The sequence below is a fragment of the Mustela nigripes genome, chromosome 12 (assembly GCF_022355385.1).
Source record: "Mustela nigripes isolate SB6536 chromosome 12, MUSNIG.SB6536, whole genome shotgun sequence".
Taxonomy (NCBI): Eukaryota; Metazoa; Chordata; class Mammalia; order Carnivora; family Mustelidae; genus Mustela; species Mustela nigripes.
In genome coordinates, this window is record NC_081568.1 from 25,719,025 (window position 1) to 25,740,635 (window position 21,611).

General features: G+C 38.2%; 1 long non-coding RNA gene across 1 annotated transcript in view; it reads right to left on the minus strand.

Moving 5' to 3' along the window:
• Positions 1-4,755, minus strand: part of LOC132027742 (uncharacterized) — a 34,261-nt gene extending 29,506 nt beyond the window's left edge. Inside the window, exons 1-2 of the long non-coding RNA XR_009407185.1 lie at positions 4,683-4,755; positions 1,940-2,101 (exon numbers count right to left, since the gene is read on the minus strand). This is a non-coding gene — a long non-coding RNA (uncharacterized LOC132027742). The remainder of the gene's footprint in view (positions 1-1,939; positions 2,102-4,682) is intronic.
• Positions 4,756-21,611: the final 16,856 nt, after the last annotated feature.

A 21,611-nucleotide genomic window follows, 5' to 3' on the forward strand; every position in this document is an offset into this window, starting at 1 on the left:
CTCCCCTGGTACCACCTTGGTCTGAACCACCATCACATCTTGTCTGGTTTATTGCAATAAACACCTCATGGCCTCCCAGCTCCTAGCCCTACACACATCAGCTAGAGTGAGACTTTAAAAAGTCAGGCCTTGTCATTCTTTCGTTCAAACCCTGCTCTGGCTCCCGATTCGTATGGACTAACTGCCAAAGTCCTTACAATGGCCTTCGAGGCCCACTTTGACCTTTCCTACAACTCCCGCCCTCACTCGGTCCCCTCTGACCACACTGGCATTTCATTCTTTCATGAATGTCAAGAATTTTCTGCCTTTAGGCCTTTGCTTTATCTTCCTCCATCTGGAATGTTTTCCCTAACTTACCCATTTTACTAATTCCCTCAAATCTTTATTCATTTCTCTTTTCAGTAGGGCCTATCTGGACTAACTTCATGAAACTTCTCAAACTTTCCCTTTCATCATTCACACCCCTGACCCTCATAGTACTCACCACTTTTACACATTGGATAACATTTACTGAAACAATTGACTTATTATGTTTACGTGTATCTCTGTCTGCTAGAAATAACTTCATGAGGGCAGTCCATGTGCCAGAAACAATGCCTGGTCTAGAGCAGGAACTCAATAAGTATTTGTTTAGAATAATTAATGCTCTCTTAAGTGCGTGCCTGTGCACACACACGCACACACACACACACACAGACCCCATATAAACTTTTCCTATGATCTCATCTCCTTTCACGCTGTCTTTGGTCCAAAACACTTTCCCACACACTTTTTGGTCATATGTCCTACTGTTATGGACTGAATGCTTGTGTTCTGCCAGATTCATATGTCGAAGCCCTAACACTTAATGTGGCTATATTTGAAGATAGGGCCTTGAAGGAATTAATTAAGGTAATTATTAGTAATCAAGTTTTTGTTTTGTTTTGAGAGAAAGTTGGGAAAGGGGAGAGGTAGAGGGAGAGAGAGAATCCCAAGCGGGCTCCACACTGGGTGGGGGAGATCTCACAACCCTCAGATCATGACCTAAAAAGAAATCAAGAGCCTGACACTTAACTGACTGAGCCACCCAGGTGCCCCACTAGTAATTAATAATTAAATAGGGTCCCAAAGGGGGGACCCTGATCCCATAACATTAGTCCTTTTTAAGAAGAGACAACAGAGAGCTCACTTTCTCTATTCTTCCTCATGCACTGAGGAAAGGCATGTGATCACACAATCAGAAGGCAGCCTTATATAAGTCAGGAAGAGAATTCTTACCAGGAACTAAACTGGCCAGCACCTTGACCCTGGACTTCCAGCTTTCAGATCTGTGAGAAATAAACTCTTACTATTTAAGTCACACAGTAGTTGGTGTTTTGTTATGGCACTACTAGCAGACCAATACACCTAACCACACGTTTAAACTCACCTTAAAGCTCTTCTCCTCCATTAAATCATTGCCAAATGTATTAGTCCATAGGGACATCCACTTACTGACCTTTGATAGCATTTTGAAGTAAATGACAAATTTTAGACTTTGATTATAGTTTGCATTGACTTATTCTCTGTGTTATGTATGTGTATTTGGTTTCCCCACAAAAGTATAAGCTGCTTTATGAGGGCAGAGGTTGAGACAAATACAAGTCCATGGTGCCAAGTTCTCTTTGAGGAAAGCAACTATGTTGTATTCACAGTGAGGATTATAGGATTATTTTATGGCCCAAGGTCACATAAATGATCCTGAAACAGAACTGGATAGAATTCTCATAAATCCTACACCAGGATTCCATTTTTGAAAAAAGGATCATTTTTTATAGATGTTGAATTCATAAGAAAATGAAGGCTTTCTAAAAATATATTTATGACAAAATGCAGTTCCTAAGGATACCAAAGAATGTCTTCTTGACACCAGACTAAGGAATAAGAGGCAGGTTGTCAGAAATGAAACCCTGGATCTTACCTCATCTCGCAGTTATCTACGACACCGTCTCCCCCCACCTTCATGCTTTGCAGGCAAGCTCATCAGGGACACACTGGGGCCGAAATAATGAGAAAGAGCAGGAAACTAGAGGAAGGAGCACGGACCATGCATTCATTGATCAAGCAGGCAGGCAGGGATAAGCTGAAAGGGATAAGAGAATAGAAACCTTTAGATAGTTACTCATTTGGAAAAAAAACCAAACAACAACTCTTTGGTGTATAAGATTATGGGAAAGGAAAGGCTGTTGTCCTGACTGAGACAGGAGCTTGCGCAGACTTTGATGGAGATGTTCTACATATACTTTTCCATGATACACATTTCTACAAATGTATATCTATTACCAACTAAATCTATTACCAACTAAAATGGGGTTTTAAAAATTCCTTTTCCTAAGTTACCATAGCATGTTTGGTAGCTGGGTTCACAGGTCAGTCTGCAAAGATCTCTTTCAACTGAAATATTGCAGTTTTGGTGTAAAAACTACACCAACTTGAAAATGATATAAGTTACAGCTGATGGTTAAGTTTAAAACATTTCATCTGAGTAAGAGGAGAAAGTGGATGTGCATTCCTGTAGAAATTCTGGAGGAATTTCGGGTATCTCCCAATCTTTGAATAGTTCTGTTGTTTACTATGTTTATTTTTACTTGTAAAGGCACAACTTTACTTTTCTTTCATAGATACCTGCCTAGGACTACCTTTTCACATATAGAACAAGTCAACTAGGAATGAATGAAAGAATAAGACAAGAATTTTTATCAGGAAACTAAGCAAGAAGCAGCAAAGAGAAAGGGGTTAGAGAAAGTGTGACTGAATGTTCAAGAGAGAGTGTACTTGATGAGTCGGGGGGAGGTGTGTAAAAGAAAGGCAGAGTCTGAATATGTGGATAATCCAGTGCAAGTTGGTGGCAAGTGCTGGTTTGGAGTCCAGCTTGACTTGGACTTGCATTCTGGACAAACTGTCATTCTGGAAAAATTACTCCCTTAACATCTCTGCTTTAATTTCCTTCCTCATCTGTGAAATGAAGAAAGTCTTCACTTCAAAACATTTGTGTGAGGATTAAAGGAGGGAATGTCGCTGAAACTGAGAGCTGGGAATCCAAAAGTAAGAGTCATCAGTAAGAGTGCTGCTGCAGGTCCGCGGGGTGGGAGTGTGCACGTCAGTAATGGGGCAGAGCACTGGCTGGCTTCGGCTTGGAAGGCCCTGGAGCAGAAGGTGGGGTGGGGGAAGGAACGGTAGGAGCATTAAGGGAGGAGCAGAGTGTGTGTGTGTTGGGGCTATTATATGCCCACAGTGGAGGGAATAAATGCATAATGGAATGTATTATACTGTGCTCTGTTCTGCAGTGGAGTTTAGCATGGCCTCAATTATTCTTTTTCATTGAGAAATAGCACAATATCTCTGGGGTCTTTATCTGCAAGCACCATTAGGTTGCCTGTGAACGTTAAAAAGAAATTACGGTTACAGCCCCAGGGCACCATTTCTGAGGAGCCTTGTGGGGTAGGGGAACAATAGGAGCATTGCTCTGCAAAGCACTGTATCTATTTGTTATCTCCCTAGGGGAACGTCAGAAGGCAACCAAGTCACAGTGAGGTTGCAGTAAACAGTAAGGACCTTTTCCTGTCTTCCCTCCGAAGGAATGACTTCAGTCTTTGCTTTGTGTCCATCTTGGCCAGTCCACAGCCTTGCTTTCCCAGGATGCCTTTTTCATTTCTCTTTTCCTTTACTACAGGGATTTTCAGCTGGGCTTTGGAGAGGGTGGTGGGGGAGAGGATAACAAAAACAGCAGAGAAGCTTTTCAAAATGCACATGCCAGCAGCCTGTCTGGGTGGGCTTCCGTACCTGATGCCGCATTGAGAGAAACAGTGGATCACATACAGGCCCAACCCACAGCTCACAGTCAGGTTTCTCTCTCTCAGGGCTCTTTTCTTATACCTGGACCTGTGCAAACTTCTTTGCAGTCCTCTTCATCTCATCTCTAAATTCCCTAAATAATCTCAGAGAGCAATGTTGCATTCCAGGAAAGATGGGCTTATTGGTTAGCTACTTAGATTTTCTAGAAGTAATTGTAAGATTTTATTTATTTATTTTAGAGAGAGAGTGAGCACATGCACTGGAGCAGGGTGAGGACCAGAGGGGGAGGAAGAGGGAGAGGGAAAGAATCTCAAGCAGACTCCGCACTGCACAGGGAGGCTGACGTGGGGCTTGATTTCAGGACCCAGAGATCATGACCTGAATTGGAACCAAGAGTTGGGCACTTAACCAAACGAGCCACTCAGGCACCCCTAGAAGTAATTTTAAGTAACTTTGCAACTGTGTTAAAACTTCATTGATAAACTGCATTTTCACTGTATGACAATTGTCAATTTTCCAATTTTCTGCAGAAATCAGGAATGGAGAATCAGCTTGAGAGTTGGTGGTGTGACTAGCACTCTTCCCTGGGAAGGAAAAAGAAGTCAGTGGATGAAAGACCTGAAGGGACTTTCCAGGCCCAGGAAACTGCTTAGGGGCCTAGAATCATGACAGACTTCCTTATGGATATCCCACAGTTCAAGGCATGGCCTAGATATATTGTTTCCAGGCAAAGAAAACTCCACTGGGGTATTGAACAGAATATTCTAAGAATCTTTTAAATCAACAGCTCTGCTGCTTGCCCATGAGGAATGTGCCCTCCCTGGGGATGCCTGGAGAAAACGGAATGTGCACCAACAGTGGGGCCTTACCTCATCCTCCTCCAGTCTCTGTGGGCTTTTCTTGTGCAACGTGATAGCTGGACCTCCCTGCCCTCTGCGTCTGCACTCTGGGCAATGCCGTGAAGCGGACTAGACTTGCCTCTCAGTTATCATTTCGTACTCAATGACACTTTATACCCTCACACTGCCCCCTGGCTGTTCAAAACTTATTTGGGGAGATGCAGTATATATTAGAATTTGCAAACTAATAGATAGTCTGTTTATAGATGTTTTCTCTCAAGAGTCTTTTATATTCTTATTTAAAACTTGTTACCAACATTTGAATCAAGAAGCAAAATCCTAGATTCTTAGCCTTTCATGAAAGAATTCAAAAGTTGTAGCCTCCATAGATCACATTTCCTCATGTCCTAAAGTTAACCCCTTTAGAGGGAGTTAGACGGCACTCCTCAGTCCTCCCTCTTAATTTAAATGGATATGTTTCACTCAATTAAAAAAAAAAATGTATAGGCTTGAGGCGCCTGGGTGGCTCAGTGGGTTAAAGCCTCTGCCTTCGGCTCAGGTCATGATCCCAGGGTCCTGGGATCGAGCCCCACATTGGGTGCTCTGCTCAGCGGGAGCCTGTTTCCTCCCCGCCCCAACTCTTTCTCTGCCTGCCTTTCTGCCTACTTGTGATCTCTCTGCCAAATAAATAAATAAATAAATCTTAAAAAAAACAAAATATTGTAGTTTGCTATTTCCCAGTGTAGGAATATGGGTAAGCAACCTAGGCATTCATCAGATTTTAACCCCAGCCTGCATAATGGAGGCCACGTTACTTAATTCTGGACATCTTTTTTTCATCTGTGAGATGGGATAATAATAATTCTTTCATAAGTTGTTGAAGGGGTTATATAAAATATTTGTATATGGCATCTAGCATGATGCCTACTCATAAGAAACTCCTAATTAAGGGCAACTATTTGGGGGAATTCCTCTCAAAAAGTATTTCATGAATTACACTTTTCCTAACCCTTTCTCTCATTTCTTCTCTCTCTATGCTTGTTTCCAGCTCATAAACACAAACATTTTTGCCACTCATTCAACAAATATGGAATTAAATGTCAACAAAGTGCCAGTCAGTGTGTTAGGTACTGGAAAAAGTAGAGTGCATGGAGATATATTTTCTTTCTTCATTCTTTTTTTTTTTTTTTTAAAGATTTTATTTATTTATTTGAGAGAAAGATTAAGAAAATGATTGGGAGAAGGGGCAGAAGGAGAGACAGTTTCCTGTGATTTATTTTCAACTAACAAGAGTATGAGAAAAAATGTCTCTCTAGATATTCTTGCTGCTGATCTAATGAAATGAGTGACTATGTTGGAAATGCCCACTTGGCAAGGACTTGTGGAGGGCCTATAGGAAGCAGAGGCAGCCTCTATGAATGGAGGGCTCTTAACCTGACACTCAACAACAAGCTAAGTCCCCAGTTCTAGAGCCATAAGGATATGAATTCTGCCAACCTTAGCGAGATTAGAAGCAGATTCTTCTCCAGCTAAGTTTCCAGATGAGAATCTTGGGAAACCTTTTCCAGTGTTCCAAAATTCATTGTTTATGCACCACACCCAGTGCTCCATGCAATACATGCCCTCCATAATACCCACCACCAGGTCATTCTTTTTATGGCTAAGTAGTATTTCATTGTACGTGTATACAAAAGTGTGTCTGTGAATGTATATGAATGTATACACACACACACACACACATTATTGCAACATAATTTACATCTAGAAAACCCAAGAGAATTAATGAACAGACAGAACTAAGATGGGAATAGAGTGAGTTAGCTAGAAAACAAGTTAGGGATATAAAAAACAATATGTACCAGCAATAATAAACTAGAAAATAATAGAAAAATCTCATTTATTATAGCAACAACTCTAAACTGTTGAGAAATAAGCCTAAAAATAAGTGTGCAAGACTTTATGGAAAGAACTATGAACATGAAAGAAGAACTAAAATAAGAAGCTAATACATCATGTTTGTGGATGGAATAATTTAAGCCTTAAAGGTGTCATTTTTTCTCAAATTAATCAATAAAATCAATGGGATACTAATCAAAATCCCCTCAAAAATTTTCATGCCACTTCAAACACTGATTCTAAAAATTATATTTTTCTCTACTGCTTACAGAAATCTATTGTAAAGACTTAATAAACTAATTTTTGTACAAGAAAGGGACCATGTATCAGTGGAATAATTAGGATATTTGGAAATAGTTAAAAAACATCTGTAGAATGTGGAGAAGAGGGAACCTTTGTATACAGTTGCTGAAATGTAAATTGGTGCAACCACTGTTATCTCGTAATTCCATTATTGGGTATTTACCCAAAGAGAGTGAAAATATTAATTTGAAAAGATATGCACCCCAATGTTTATTGCAACATAATTTACAATAGCCAAAATATGGAAGCAACCTAAGTGTCCATCAATAGATGAATGAATAAGTAAGGTATGGGGTGTGTGTGTGTGTGTATGTATACATTCATATACATTCACAGACACACTTTTGTATACATGTACAATGAAATACTACTTAGCCATAAAAAGAATGAACCTGGTGGTGGGTATTATGGAGGGCATATATTGCATGGAGCACTGGGTGTGGTGCATAAACAATGAATTTTGGAACACTGGAAAAAAAATTAAATTAAAAAAATGAGATCTTGCCATTTATGACAACATAGATGGACCTAGAGGATGTTATATTAAGTGAAATAAGACAAAGATAAATACCACATGATTTTACTTTTATGTGGAATTAAAAAAATGAAGAAATAAACAAAAATAGAAACAGACTCATAAATAGAGAAAACTGGTGATTGTCAGAGGGGAGGTAAGTGTGGACAAAGTAAGTAAAAGGGGATTGAAAGGTACAAACTTTCAGTAAGATGAAAAGTACAGCATAAGGAAGATAGTTAATAATATATTATAATAATGTATGCTGACTACACTTATTGTGGTGAGCACTGGCAGTGTATAGAATTGCCAAATTACTATGTTGTACACACCCGGAACTAATATAACACTATATATGAACTATATTTAATTTTTAAATATTTTAAATAATTTTTAAAGATTTTATTTATTTATTTGACAGAGAGAGACAGAGAGAGAAAGAGAGCACACAGAGGGAAAGTGAGAAGGAGAAGCAGATTCCCCACTGAGCAGGGAGACCAATGTGGGACTTAATCCCAGGACCCTGAGATCATGACCTGAGCCAAAGGCAGGCACTTAACTGACTGAGCCACCTAGGTGCCCCTATACTTTGATTTTTAAAGATTCATAAGAATTTATAATATAATCAACATGGCATTTCAAAGTGGTAAAGTAAGGAAAAGCTAGACATTAACAAAAATAAGTCCCAGATCCATTAAAGATGTAAATATGAAAAAAAAAAAACCCTAAACACCATAAGCTGAAAATACCCAAGAGAATTTTTTTTTTCTAGCTGCAGAAAAAATTTTCTGAAACAAGACACAAAATGAACTAAGTATAAAGAAAATAATACACTAAATAAAAATGAAAATTTTCATATATCAAAAACTATCCTAGGCAAAGTCAAAAGGCCAGAGAAAGATTGGGAGAAAATATCCAGACTATATAGAGAACTCCCAAAACTCAACAACAGAAAAACCAAACAACTCAATTAAAAAATGGGCAATGGAACTTGAATAAACATTTCTCAAAAACAAACAAACAAAAAGGAAAACCCTAAACCCCACAAAACACTCCACTCCTGCCTCCTTAAGACAATATTACTTAAGATACAGGTCTTATTAGCTTCATGGGGAAAAGACAATACCAAAAGCTTGTATTGTCACCTTAACCACTTTACTAGCAGTGTGTGGCTTTAAGAATTTTAGAGATTTTCAGCTTTAGTCTACAAACTGGCATTTCAGATTTACCAAGACAAAAAATCTACCTCTGTCTGCTGAATGTGTATGTGCTCAACATGGCTTTAGATCCTGTCCCTGGGGCTTAACATTGTAGCCGCGACAGAATGGGGGAAGCCCTGTGAATTCAGTGAGCAGCTGGCCTGGGTCATAGCAGTCTAACATTTCCCCCCAAAAGATAAATGGATGGCATATAAACACATGAAAAGAGATTCAACATCACTGATCATTAGAGAAATAAAAATCAAATCTATAATTAGATACCACATCACATCCATTAGGATGACCATTATCTAAAACCAGAAAACAATGAGGTTGATGAGAAAGTGAAGAAATTGGAACCTTACCTTGTGCACTGTTGGTGGAAATGTAAAATGGCACAGCTACTATGAAAAACAGCATGATGATTCCTCAAAAAATTGAAAATAACATTATATATGGTCCATTAATTCCACTTCTGGGTATACGGAAAATTGGGTCTCAAAGAAATATCTGTATACCTGTATTCAAAGTAGTATTACTCACAACAGCTAAAATATGGAAATAATCCAAGTGCCCAGTTTTACAAGGAGAAAAGAGTCATGGGGATGGATGGTGATGATAGTTGCTCAAAAACGTGAATACATTTACTACCGTTGAACCATACACACGAAACTAATTAAAATGGTAAATTTTATGTTATATTTTACCACAATTAAAAAAAAAAGGAAATTCATTATAGGCAAAGTCAAAAGGCAAGAGAAAAATTGGAAGAAAAAATCTGCCACACACTCAACAAATAAAAAATTAGCTTCCAGAACATATTAAAAACCTTCATAGGTTCAGTAAGAAAACACACACACACACACACACACACCAAAAAAACAAGCAGAAGATGGGGCGCCTGGATGGCTCAGTGGGTTAAGCCTCTGCCTTTGGCTCAGGTCATGATCCCAGGGTCATGGGATCGAGCCCCGCGTCGGGCTCTCTGCTCGGCAGGGAGCCTGCTTCCTTCTCTCTCTCTGCCTGCCTCTCTGCCTACTTGTGATCTTTGTCTGTCAAATAAATAGATAAAATCTTAAAAAAAAAAAAAAAGGCAGAAGAAAAATGGGCAAACACTGTGAACAGGAAACAGGAAATACAGAGAAGTGCAATAGTCAATAAACATATAAAAAGCTATTTAGCTTCACTAGTGAAGCAATAAGAAAACTTTCCATTTATCAATTTGGCTACAATCTAAAAACTATTTTCCATTATCATTAAAAATTCTTTTTTTTAACCTTAGATGCTTCATATAAATTAAATGATACAGTGGTTTTTAAATTTTTAATATTTATTTAATTATTGTGATTGGCTTATTTTATTTAGTACAATGTCCTTGAGATTCATTCATGTTCTAACATGGGAGAGGATTTCCCTCCTTTTTAAGGCTGGATAACATTCCATTGTATTTCATTTTGTTTCTCTATTTATCCGTTGAAGGATACTTGGGTTGCTTCCACCTCTTGGCTACTGTGAATAGTGCTGCTATGAAGGGGTGTTCAACTATCTCTTTGAGACCCTGCTTTCAATTCTTTTGGTTATACACCCAGAAGTGAGATCGCCAGATCATATGGTAGTTGTATTTTAAAAATTTTGAGGAAATCTCATGCTGTTTACATAGCAGCTGCACCATTTTACATTCTGACCAATAGTGCACGAGCTTCCAATTTCTCCACATCCTAATCAAACCTTGTTATTTTCTTTTCTTTAATATTAACTGTCCTATGGGTGTGAACCCATATCTCATTGTGGTTTTGATTTGCACTTCTCTGATGATTAATAACATTGAGCATCTTTTCAAATGCTTGTCACTCATCTGTAAAACTAAAATTGTCTATTCAAGTCCTTTTCTCAATCCCCCTTTTATTTTGTTGAAATACACATAACATAAATTTTATCATTTTAAAGCATATAGTTCAATGCTAAAAATTACATTCATATTGTGTGGCACCATTGCCAACTGCCATCTTCAAAACTTTTTTCATTTAGAAAATCTTAAACTCTATACCCATTAAACAACAACTCCCCATTCTTCCCTCCCCTAATCCTAATTCTATTTTTTTCATCTCTAGGATTTTGACTACTCTAAATGCCTCATATAAATGGGATCATATTGTCATTTTCAAATTAGGTGATTTGATCTTTTGTTGTTGAGTTGTAGGATTTAGTTATGTATTCTGGATATTAACTCCTTATATGGTATATGATTTACAATTATTTTCTTCTCTTTTGAAAGTTGATTTTTCACTCTGTTGATTGTGTCCTTTGATGCACAAAGTCTTTAAGTTGATGTAGTCCCATTTGATGTAGTCCCATCTATTTTGACTTTAGTTGCATGTGTTTTTGTTGTCACATCCAAGAAATCATTGCCAAGTTCAATGTCATGCGATTTCCCTTTACATTTTCTTCTAGGAATTTTTAAACTTTAGGTCTTTTGTTTAGGCCTTTACTGTCTTGAGTTAATTTTTTATATATTGTTTAAGATAAGGGTCCATTTGTTGAGGAGATTGTCTTTCTTCTGCCATCAACAAGAATGAAATCTTGCCATTTGCAATGATGTGGATGGAACTAGAGGTATTATGCTGAACAAAATAAGTCAGTCAGAGAAAGACAAATACCATATGATTTCACTCATATTTGGAACTTAAGAAACAAAACACATGAGCATAGAGGAAGAGAAAGAAAAATAAAATAAGATGAAAACTGAGAGGGAGGCAAACCATAAGATGCTGAACTCTAGGAAACAAACTGAGGGTTGCTCGAGAGGAGGTGTGGGTGTGGCGGGGGGGAGGGATAATTGGGTGATGGGTACTAAGGAGGACACTTGATATAATGAGCACTGAGTGTTATATATAACTGATGAATCACTAAATTCTACTCTTGAAACTAATAAATAAAGGTAAGGGTCCAAATTCATCCTTTTGCATATGGATATTCAATTTTCTTAATACATTTATTGAAGAGATTGTCTTTTCCTCATTAAGTGCTCTTGGCACTTTGGTTGAAGATTATTTAACCATATGAGAGGGGTTATTTCTGGGCTTTCTTTACTAGTCAACTGGTCTATTTTTATGGCAGTGCCACACTGCTTTGATTACTGTAGCTTTGTAATGTGATTTGAAATTAGAAATATAAATCTTTCAACTTTGTTTTTCTTTTTCAAAAATTTTTTGACTGATGACTAATGATGAACATTTTTTCATGTGTTGGTTAGCCATTTGTATGTATTCTTTGGAGAATTGTCTCTTCCTGTCTTCTGCCCACTTTTTGACTTGATTATTTGTTTTTTAGGTGTTGAATTTGAGAAGTTCTTTGTAGATCTTGGATATCAGCCCTTTGTCTGTAGTGTCATTTGCAAATATCTTCTCCCATTCTGTGTGTTGCTTCTTTGTTTTATTGACTGTTTCCATTGATGTGAAGATGTTTTTTATCTTGATGAAGTCCCAAAAGTTCATTTTTGTTTTTGTTTCCCTTGCCTTTGGAGACATGTCATGAAAGAAGTTGCTGTGGCTGATGTTGAAGAGGTTATTGCCTATGTTCTCCTCTAGGATTCTGATGGATTACTGTCTCATATTGAGGTTAATAAAGTTTATCTTTATGTATGATATAAGAGAATGATAGAATTTCATTCTTCTGTATGTAGTTGTCCAATTTTCCCAGCACCATTTATCAGAGACTGTCTTTGTTTCCATTGGATATTTTTTCCTGATTTGTCAAAGATTAGTTGACCATAGAGTTGAGGGCCCATTTCTGGGCTCTCTATTCTGTTCCATTGGTCTATGTGTCTGTTTTTGCACCAGTACCATGCTGTCTTGGTGATCACAGCTTTGTAATAAAGCTTGAAATCAGGCAACATGATGTCCCCAGCTTTGTTTTTCTTTTTCAGCATTTCTTTGGTGATTTGGGGTCTTTTCTGGTTCCACACAAATTTTAGGATTGTTTGTTCCAGTACTTTGAAAAATGCCAATGGCATTTGATTGGGATGGTATGGAAAGTGTAGATTGCTCTGGGCAGCATAGACATTTTAACAATGTTTGTTCTTCCAATCCCTAAGCATGGAATGTTTTCCCAACTTTTTGTGTCTTCTTCAGTTTCTTTCAAAAGTTCTTTGTAGTTCCTAGAGTATAGGAACTACTGTACTCTAGGAATTACCTCTTTGGTTAGGTTTATTCTAAGTTATCTTATGGTTTTTGGTGCTATTGTAAGTGGAAGCGACTCTCTTGTTAGTGTATAAGAAAGCAACTAATTTCTGTGGATCGATTTTGTATCCTGCTACATTACTGATATGCTGTATGAGTTCTAGTAATTTGGGGGTGGAATCTTTTGGGTTTTCCACATAAAGTCCACATCATGTCCAAATAATGTCATCTGCAAAGAGAGAGAGTTTGACTTCTTTGCCAATTTGAATACCTTTCATTTCTTTTTGTTGTCTGATTGCTGTTGCTAAGACTTCTAGTACATAGCACTATGTTGAACAATAGTGGCGAGAGTAGGCATCCTTGTCGTGTTCCTGATCTTAAGGGAAGGGCTCTCAGCCTCACCCCATTGAGAATGATATTTGTTGTGAGCTTTTCATACATGGATTTTATGAAATTGAGGAATGTTCCCTCTATCCCTGTACTCTGAAGAGTTTTAATAAGGAAGGTATGCTGTATTTTGTCAAATCCTTTTTCTGAATCAATTGAGAGGACCCTGTGGTCCTTGTCTCTTCTCTTATTTATGTGTTCTAACACATTGACTGATTTGCAAATGTTGAGCAATCCTTGCATCCTAGGGATAAATCCTATGTGGTTGTGGTGGATAATCCTTTTAATGTACTGTTGGATCCTATTAGCTAGGATCTTGTTGAGAATTTTGACATCCATATTCATCAAGGATATTGGTCTGAAATTCTCCTTTATGATGGGGTTTTTGTCTGGTTTTGGGATCAAGGTAATTTTGACCTCATAGAAAGTCTGGAAGTTTCCTTCTGTTTCTATTTTTTGAAACAGCATCAGAAGAGTAGGAATTATTTCTTCTTTGAATGTCTGGTAGAATTCCCCAGGGAATACATTAGGCCTTGGACTCTAGTTTTTTGGGAGGTTTTTGATCAATGCTTCAATCTTGTTACTGGTTATTGATCTATTCACGTTGTCAATTTCTTCTTGTTTCAGTATTGGTAATTTATAGGTTTCCAGGAATGCATCCATTTCTTCCAAGTTGCTTAATTTATTGGCATATAGCTGTTGATGATAATTTCTGATAATTGTTTTTATTTCCTTGGCATTAATTGTGATCTCTCCCCCTTCACTAATAATTTTATTAATTTGGGTCATTTCTCTTTTCTTTTGGATAAATCTGTCCAGTGGTTCTTTCAAAGAACAAGCTTCTAATTTCAATGATGTGTTCTACTGTATTTCTGGTTTCTAATTCATTGATCTCTGCTCTAATAGTAATTATTTCCTTTCTCATGCATTGGTTAGATTTAATTTGTTGTTGATTCTCCAGATCTTTAAGATGTAAAGATAGTTTGTGTATTCGGGATTTTTCTTTTCTTTTCTTTCTTTTTTTTTTTTTTTTGAGTGAGGCTTGGATGGCTATGTATTTTCCCCTTAGGACTGCCTTTGCTATAATCCATAGGTTTTGGACCAATGTGTCTTCATTTTCCTTGGTTTCCATGAAATGTTTAAGTTCTTTGGTTTCCTGGTTGACCCAAACATTCTTGAGCAGGATGGTCTTTGGCTCCAAGTGTTTGAATTTCTTCTAAAATGTTTCTTGTGATTGAGTTCCAGTTTCAAAGCACTGTGGTCTGAGAATATCAGGGAATAATTTCAGTCTTTTGGTGTCAGTTGAGACCTGATTTGTGACCCAGTATGTGATCTGTTCTAGAGAAAGTTCCATGTGCACTCGAGAAGAATGAGTATTCTGTTGTTTTAGGGTAGAATGTTCTGTATATATCTATGAGATCCATCTGGTCCAGTGTGTCATTTAAAGCTCTTGTTTGCTGATTTTCTGGTTAGATGATCTATTGTTGAGAGAGGAGTGTTGAGGTCTCTAACTATTAATGTATTATTAATAATATGTCTCTTTATTTTGGTTAACAGTTGGCTTTAGCCATCAGGGAAATTCAAAACCACATTGAGATAATACCTCACACCAGTAAGAATGGCAGAAATTATCAAGAAACAATAAGTGTTGAGGAGGATGTGGAGAAAGGGGAACCCTCTTACACTGTTGGTGGGAATGCAAGTTTGCACAGCCACTTTGGAAAACAGTGTGGAGTTCCTCAAAAAGTTGAAAATAGAGCTACCCTATGACCCAGCAATTGCACTGCTGGGTATTTACCCCAAAGATACAGAAGCAGTGAAAGAAGGGCCGTATGCACCCCAGTGTTCATAGCAGTAATGTCTATAATAGCCAAACTATGGAAGGAGTTGAATGTCCTTCAACAGATGAATGGATCTAAAGAAGATGTGGTCCATATATACAATGTAATATTATTCAGTCATCAGAAAGGATGAATACTCAACTTTTGCATCAACATGGAACTGGAGGGGATTATGGTAAGAGAAATAATTCAAGCAGAGAAAGACAATTATCATACAGTTGACTCACATGTGGAACATAAGGAATAGCATGGAGGGCATCAGGAGAAGGAAGGGAAAGCTGAAGGGGGTAAATCAGAGGGGGAGGTGAACCATAAGAGACTGTGGACTCCAGGAAACAACCTGAGGGTTTCAGAGGGGAGGAGGGGTAGGGGAATGGGTAAGCCCAGTGATGGGTATTAAGGAGGGATGGCATGGATTGCACGGAGCACTGGTGTTATATGCAACTAATAAATCATTGACACTACATCAAAAACTAATGATGCTATATGGTGACTAACATAACATAATAAAACATAATAAAAATAGTACAAAATTATTGTAATATGAAAGAAATCATGGAAAAAATCAGGCACAGACAATAAATTAATAAAACTATTACACTTTTTTGGGCAAAAATAAAAAAGAAGTTCATTGCATTAGTGTCAGAATAGCAAAATTGTTGGCAGCAACCTAAATGGCCATGTATGCTTAGGGAATCAACTAAAAATAAAGGCAAAAGCAAAAATGTAAACAAAGACATGTGAAAAACAGTGTGGAGCATTTATACCAAGAAATACTATATGGTTGTTGAAAAAGCCAATCTCTTTGTTCCAACATACCTACAATCCCCAAATATATGTTTGAGTGAAAAAAGCCACACAGCTTGAAGCCAGTGTATATGTTGATCAAATTCACAGGTAAGATATAACTAAATTTCAGCATCAGCAGAGGTAGTCCCTGTTACCAAGCATTTCTCCTGTCTAATTCTCTTAATATTATATGTGGTAAGCAATAGTATTCTTGTTTATAATGAGAAAACTGAACCCCTAATTGTGAAAAAAAATTGCTCAAGTTCACACAACTAGTCAGAGGTAATACTTCAGCATTACTGTAAAGCCTGTACTCCTAACCATTATAGTATATTGTCTTTATCATCTTTAAAACTTGACTGTGGTCAAATGAGACAATATATGGAGAATCACTGTGTGATTATAAAAAGGACAGATATGGAGTGATGTCACCAAGATGGTGAGATAGGCTGTCCCTCACCCATTGCCTTAAACATAGAGGTGAGACTGAAGCACTTTAGAGATCAAGACAGACTGCATTAGAAAGGTAAAAGAAGAGGTCTCCCCTGACCTCTGTTTCCTCCAGTGGGAAAAAGAACATGGGGTAAGGGAGGATAATCATTTTTCTTTTCCCAGCATTTGGGCCATTTTGTGGGAGTCCCCATTCAGATCTCACACATGGAGATGGAGGAGAATCTGTGGAGTTCAACCACTGGGAATCAGACTGTGATGGAGAAAGAGAAAGGACTTTAAACCAGCACACAGATCTTGGCAGACCAAATTCATCCCTGCAGTGCCCAAATAGTAATCCTAACCAGCAGTTTTGCTCATCTGCAGAAGCAGTTGGAAGTGAACTATGACCAGGGAACTTGGCCTGATTCAGATCCTCAGATGAGGAGTTTTGTTGGCCCCAGAGCCCTGTTTGCCCACACCCAGGCAAGGAGTAGAAACACAGTCCCACCCACTGCGGAGAATGTCTTCTAGCCACATCCGACCAGAAGTGCTGGCAACAACTCCTGGAACTATATAGCCCAGTATTGCTGCAGCCGAGTAGAGGGACAGAGCTGATTGCCCCCAAAACAAAGGCAGTATGGGGTGTGGAGGGTTCTCATGCTACACAAAGGTAGGTGGATTAGTTCATAGCTAAGGCTGAGGGTCGCTCCTGTCCCCACCTCAAAGAGAAAGACAGTTTGGAAAATTGAGAGTAGCCGGGAGCAACCCTGACCCTTCCTGCTTAAGCAAGGAAACAGATACAGCCTCATCCACTGTGCAGATTGTCCTCTTGCCCCACCTGACCAGAAGGGCTGGCAACAACTCCTGGAAGATATGAAGCTTGGTGACTCTCCAGCTGAGTGGCAAGAGAACTGATTGCCTCCAGAGCAAAGCCAGTACTGTGTGTAGAGCATACCCATGCTATGTAGAGGCAGGAGAATAAATTCATAGTCAAGGCTGAGGGAAGTTCTTGGTCCCTCTCAACAACAGAGACTATTTGGGAACCTAAGAGTAGCTTGGATCAGCTCCTTCATCTCCCACCCAAGCAAGGGGGCTGAGACATAGCTCCACTTACTGTGGAGAGTGTCTTCTGGCCCCATTTGACTAGAAAGTAGGGCTGGTCACAACTTCTGAAATGGTGTAGCTGAGAGGTGTTTAAGCCCAAAGAAGGGCAGGAAGAGCCAATAGTCTTCAAAGAAAACCTAGTGGCTCTGTTCAGTCATGGAACTTGGGGTATGGGCTGAGTTGAAGAAAACTTGAGCTAAGAAAACAAAGAAGTTTACTGGCTTCAGAGCTTCTTCTCTTTCTGTACCTAGGCAGGGAGACTAATTCATAGCCCCATTCATTGCTAAATATAACCTTCAACCTGTCTGACCAGAAAAACTAACTAACTAACAAAGCTATATAGTTCATTCCGGGCGCCTGGGTGGCTCAGTGGGTTAAGCCGCTGCCTTCGGCTCAGGTCATGATCTCAGGGTCCTGGGATCGAGTCCCGCATCGGGGTCTCTGCTCAGCAGGGAGCCTGCTTCCTCCTCTCTATCTCTGCCTGCCTCTCTGCCTACTTGTAATCTCTCTCTGTCAAATAAATAAATAAAATCTTTAAAAAAAAAAAAAAAAAAAAAAAAAAAAAAAAAGCTATATAGTTCATTCAACAAACCTACATACGGTGACATTTGAACAAAGGATACAGCATACCCTGTCTACACAGCAAAATAAATGGCCTTATCTGACTCAGGAAATTCAGCGCACCCTTTGGCCTGGTTCAGATCCCCAAACAACAAGCTATATAGGGCCTGGATCCCATCTTGTTGCCCTCCTGGGTCAGTGAAGCTAATTTATGTCCCCAGCTATCACTGAATATAGTACTTAGGCTCAATCATCTAGTAAGCTTGACCAGAGAATCCAGAAAACCATGGAGCCTATTTCATAGCCCACTTGAGCAGGGAACCAAGCCAGGAGTCCTATCCAACTGTTCTGAACCAGAAGCACATCCCCCACCCCATTCCTGTCCTCTGAGCTCAAACAGTTGCCTCATCCAAAAATAGACCATAATAGTAGTTTCCACCTGCCCAAGGACATTACCAGCAGACAAACTCAGAAACCCAAACTGAACTGACTGGTGAGAAACAGTCTCTGCCAAAGTAAACCTATAACTTCTGGAAGAGGAGTCCAATTACTCAGATGTGCAGATACCAATGTAAGGAATCAAGGATCATGAAAAATCAGATAAATATGACACTACCAAAGGAATACAGTAAAGATGCCATAACCTATCCTAAAGAAATGAAGACCTATGAACTACCAGGCAAAAAATTCAGCATAATCCTCTTAAGGAAGTTTATCAAACAACAAGATAACACAGCCAGAAAACAAAATGAAATTAGGAAAACAATACATGAACAAAATGAGAAGTTTGACAAGGAAATGGCAATCATCGAGCAAACAAAAAACACAGAAATCCTAGAGTTGAAAAATACAATAACCTAACTGGAGAATTCAATAGAGAGTTCCAAAAGGAGATTTGACCATGCAGAAAAGACTCACCAGAAACCTGGAGGATGGGTCATTGGAAATTACTCAGTCAGAGGAGGAAAACAAACAAACAAACAAACAAACCAACAACAAGAAAGAGTGAAGAAAGCCAATGACAATTGTAGGATATAATGAAAGGAAACAATATTTGCATTATGGGAATCTCAGAAAAAGAATAGAAAAAGAAAGTGACATAAATTATGTGTAAAGTAATAACAGCTCCAGACTTCTTGAACCTGGGGAGAGAAATGGACATCCATATCCATGTGGCTCAAATAGGACCCCAAATAGGTTGAACTTGAGTAGGGCTACAGCAAGACACATTATAATTAAATTGTTAAAAGCCAAAGACCAAGAAAAGAATTTCAAGAGCAGTAAGAGAAGAAAGAAAAGTTGCATACAAGAAATCCCCCATTACACTATTGGTGGATTTTTTTTTAAAGATTTTATTTATTTATTTGACAGAATGATACACAGAGAGAAAGATGGAGCACAAGCAGGGGGAGTGGGAGAGGGAGAAGCAGGCTTTCTGCTGAGCAGGGAGCGTGGGATCAGGACCCTGGGATCATGACCCAGGCCAAACAGATGCTTAATGACTGAGCCACCCAGGTGCCCCACTGGTGGATTTCTTAACAGAAAACTTTTAGGCTAGAAGAGAATGGGAGGACAAATTCAAAATATTGGGGGAAAAAACTGTCAACCAAGCATTCTATAACCAGTGAAGCTGTCCTTCAGAAACAAAGGAGGGATAAAGACTTTCCTGCACAAACAAATGCTGAGAGAATTCATTACCACCAGACCTACCTTTAATGAAATGCCAAAAAGCCCTCTTTGAGTGGAAGACAAATAATGCTAATTAACATCCTAGAAACATAAAAAGGGAGGATAAGCCTCACTAGGAATGCTAAATATGTAGTCATAGTTAGATTCTGCAATATAGGACTGCTATCTAGCAATAACAGAATATACATTCACTTATAACTCTGGTTTAAAAGTTAAAAAGAATAAATGTAATAAAAACAACCATAACTATAATAATCTGTTATAAGTTAAGACAATGCAAAAAATATGTAAATTGCAACAGCAATAACCTAAAATGTAAGGGAGAGGAGAAGTAAAGGTGTAAAGTTTACAAATTCTATTTTTTAAAAGATTTTATTTACTTGTTACAGAGAGAGAGCACAAGCAGGGGGAGGGACAGAGGGAAAAGCAGGCTCTCTGCTAATGTGGGGTTGATGTGGGGCTCGATCCTAGGACCCTGAGATCATGACTTGAGTTGAAGTCAGACACCTAACCAACTGAGCCACCCAGGCACCCCTAAATTCTATTAAAATTAAATTGTTATAAACTTAAAATAAGGTATAATAAGTTTAAGATATTTTATGTAAGCCTAATGGTTCCTATAGTGATTAGATGAAAGAATATGATAAAGAATTTAAAGTATGCTGACATAAAGAGACAGCAAAACCCACAAAAAAGATAACAGAGTAAGAAAAAAGAAACAGTTAATCAAGGAAAAAAACGCAATAAAATGATTAACAAAATGGCAATAGTAATCCCTTAACCTGTCAAGAATACCTTAAATGCTAACAGATTAAATTCTCCAGTTAAAAGACACAGAATGTCCAAATGGGTAAAAAAGATGATCTGACCATATGCTATTAACAAGAAACTCACTTTAGCCAGGAAGACATACACAGACTAAAGGTAAAGGGATGAAAAAAAAAAAAAAACAACACCATTTCAAGCAAATGGATACCATAAGAAAGCAGGGGAAGTTCTACTTACATCAGACAAAATAAACTTTAGATTAAAAATGGCAAAAAGGGACAAAAAAGGTCATTATAAAATGATAAAGTGGTTAATACATAAAGAAGAAATGATAATTATAAATATTAATCCACTAACATCAGGACATCTAAATATATAAAGCAAAAGTAACAGAGCTAAAAGGAGAAATAAGCAGCAATATAATGATTTTTGAGGACTTTAATACCCCACTCCCAAAAATAAATAGATCATCAATATGGAAATAGCAAATTTGAACAACACCATAGATCAATTGGACCCACAGACATATATAGAACATTTTATCCAACAATAGCAGAATTCATATAGAACATTCTATCCCACAATTACAAAATGTATGTTCTTCTCAAGAACACATGGAAAATTTTCTAGGATAGCCCATATGTTAGGCTACAAAACAAATCTTAACAAATTGAAGAGGATTGAAATCACACCAAGCATTTCTTGACCACTATGGCATGAAACTAGAAATCAACAAGAGGAAAATTGAAAAATGTATAAACTTATGGAAATTAAACAACACTCTCCCGAACAACCAATGGATAAAAAAAAAGGGGGGGGGAGTAAAGTTTCTTCTTCTTCTTCTTTTTTTTTAAGATTTTACTTATTTGAGAGAGAGAGAGTGAGAGAGAGAGAGAGAATGAGAGAACACAGAGAGAAGGGAGAAGCAGACTCCCTGCTAAGCAGGAACCATGAGGTGGGGCTCAATACAAGGATCCTAGTATCATGACCTGAGCTGAAGGCAGATGCTTAACCGACTGAGCCAACCAGACACCCTGGGAAATAAAGTTTCTCAAGACAAAAGAAAATGGAAACACAACATACCAGAACTTGTGGGATGCAGCAAAAGCAATTATAAGAGGGAAATTCATAGCAATAAACACTGACATTAAAAAGCAAGAAAGAGGTGATATCTCATTGTGGTTTTGATTTGTATTTCCCTGATGCCGAGTGATATGGAGCACTTTTTCGTGTGTCTGTTGGCCATCTGGATGTCTTCTTTGCAGAAATGTCTGTTCATGTCCTCTGCCCATTTCTTA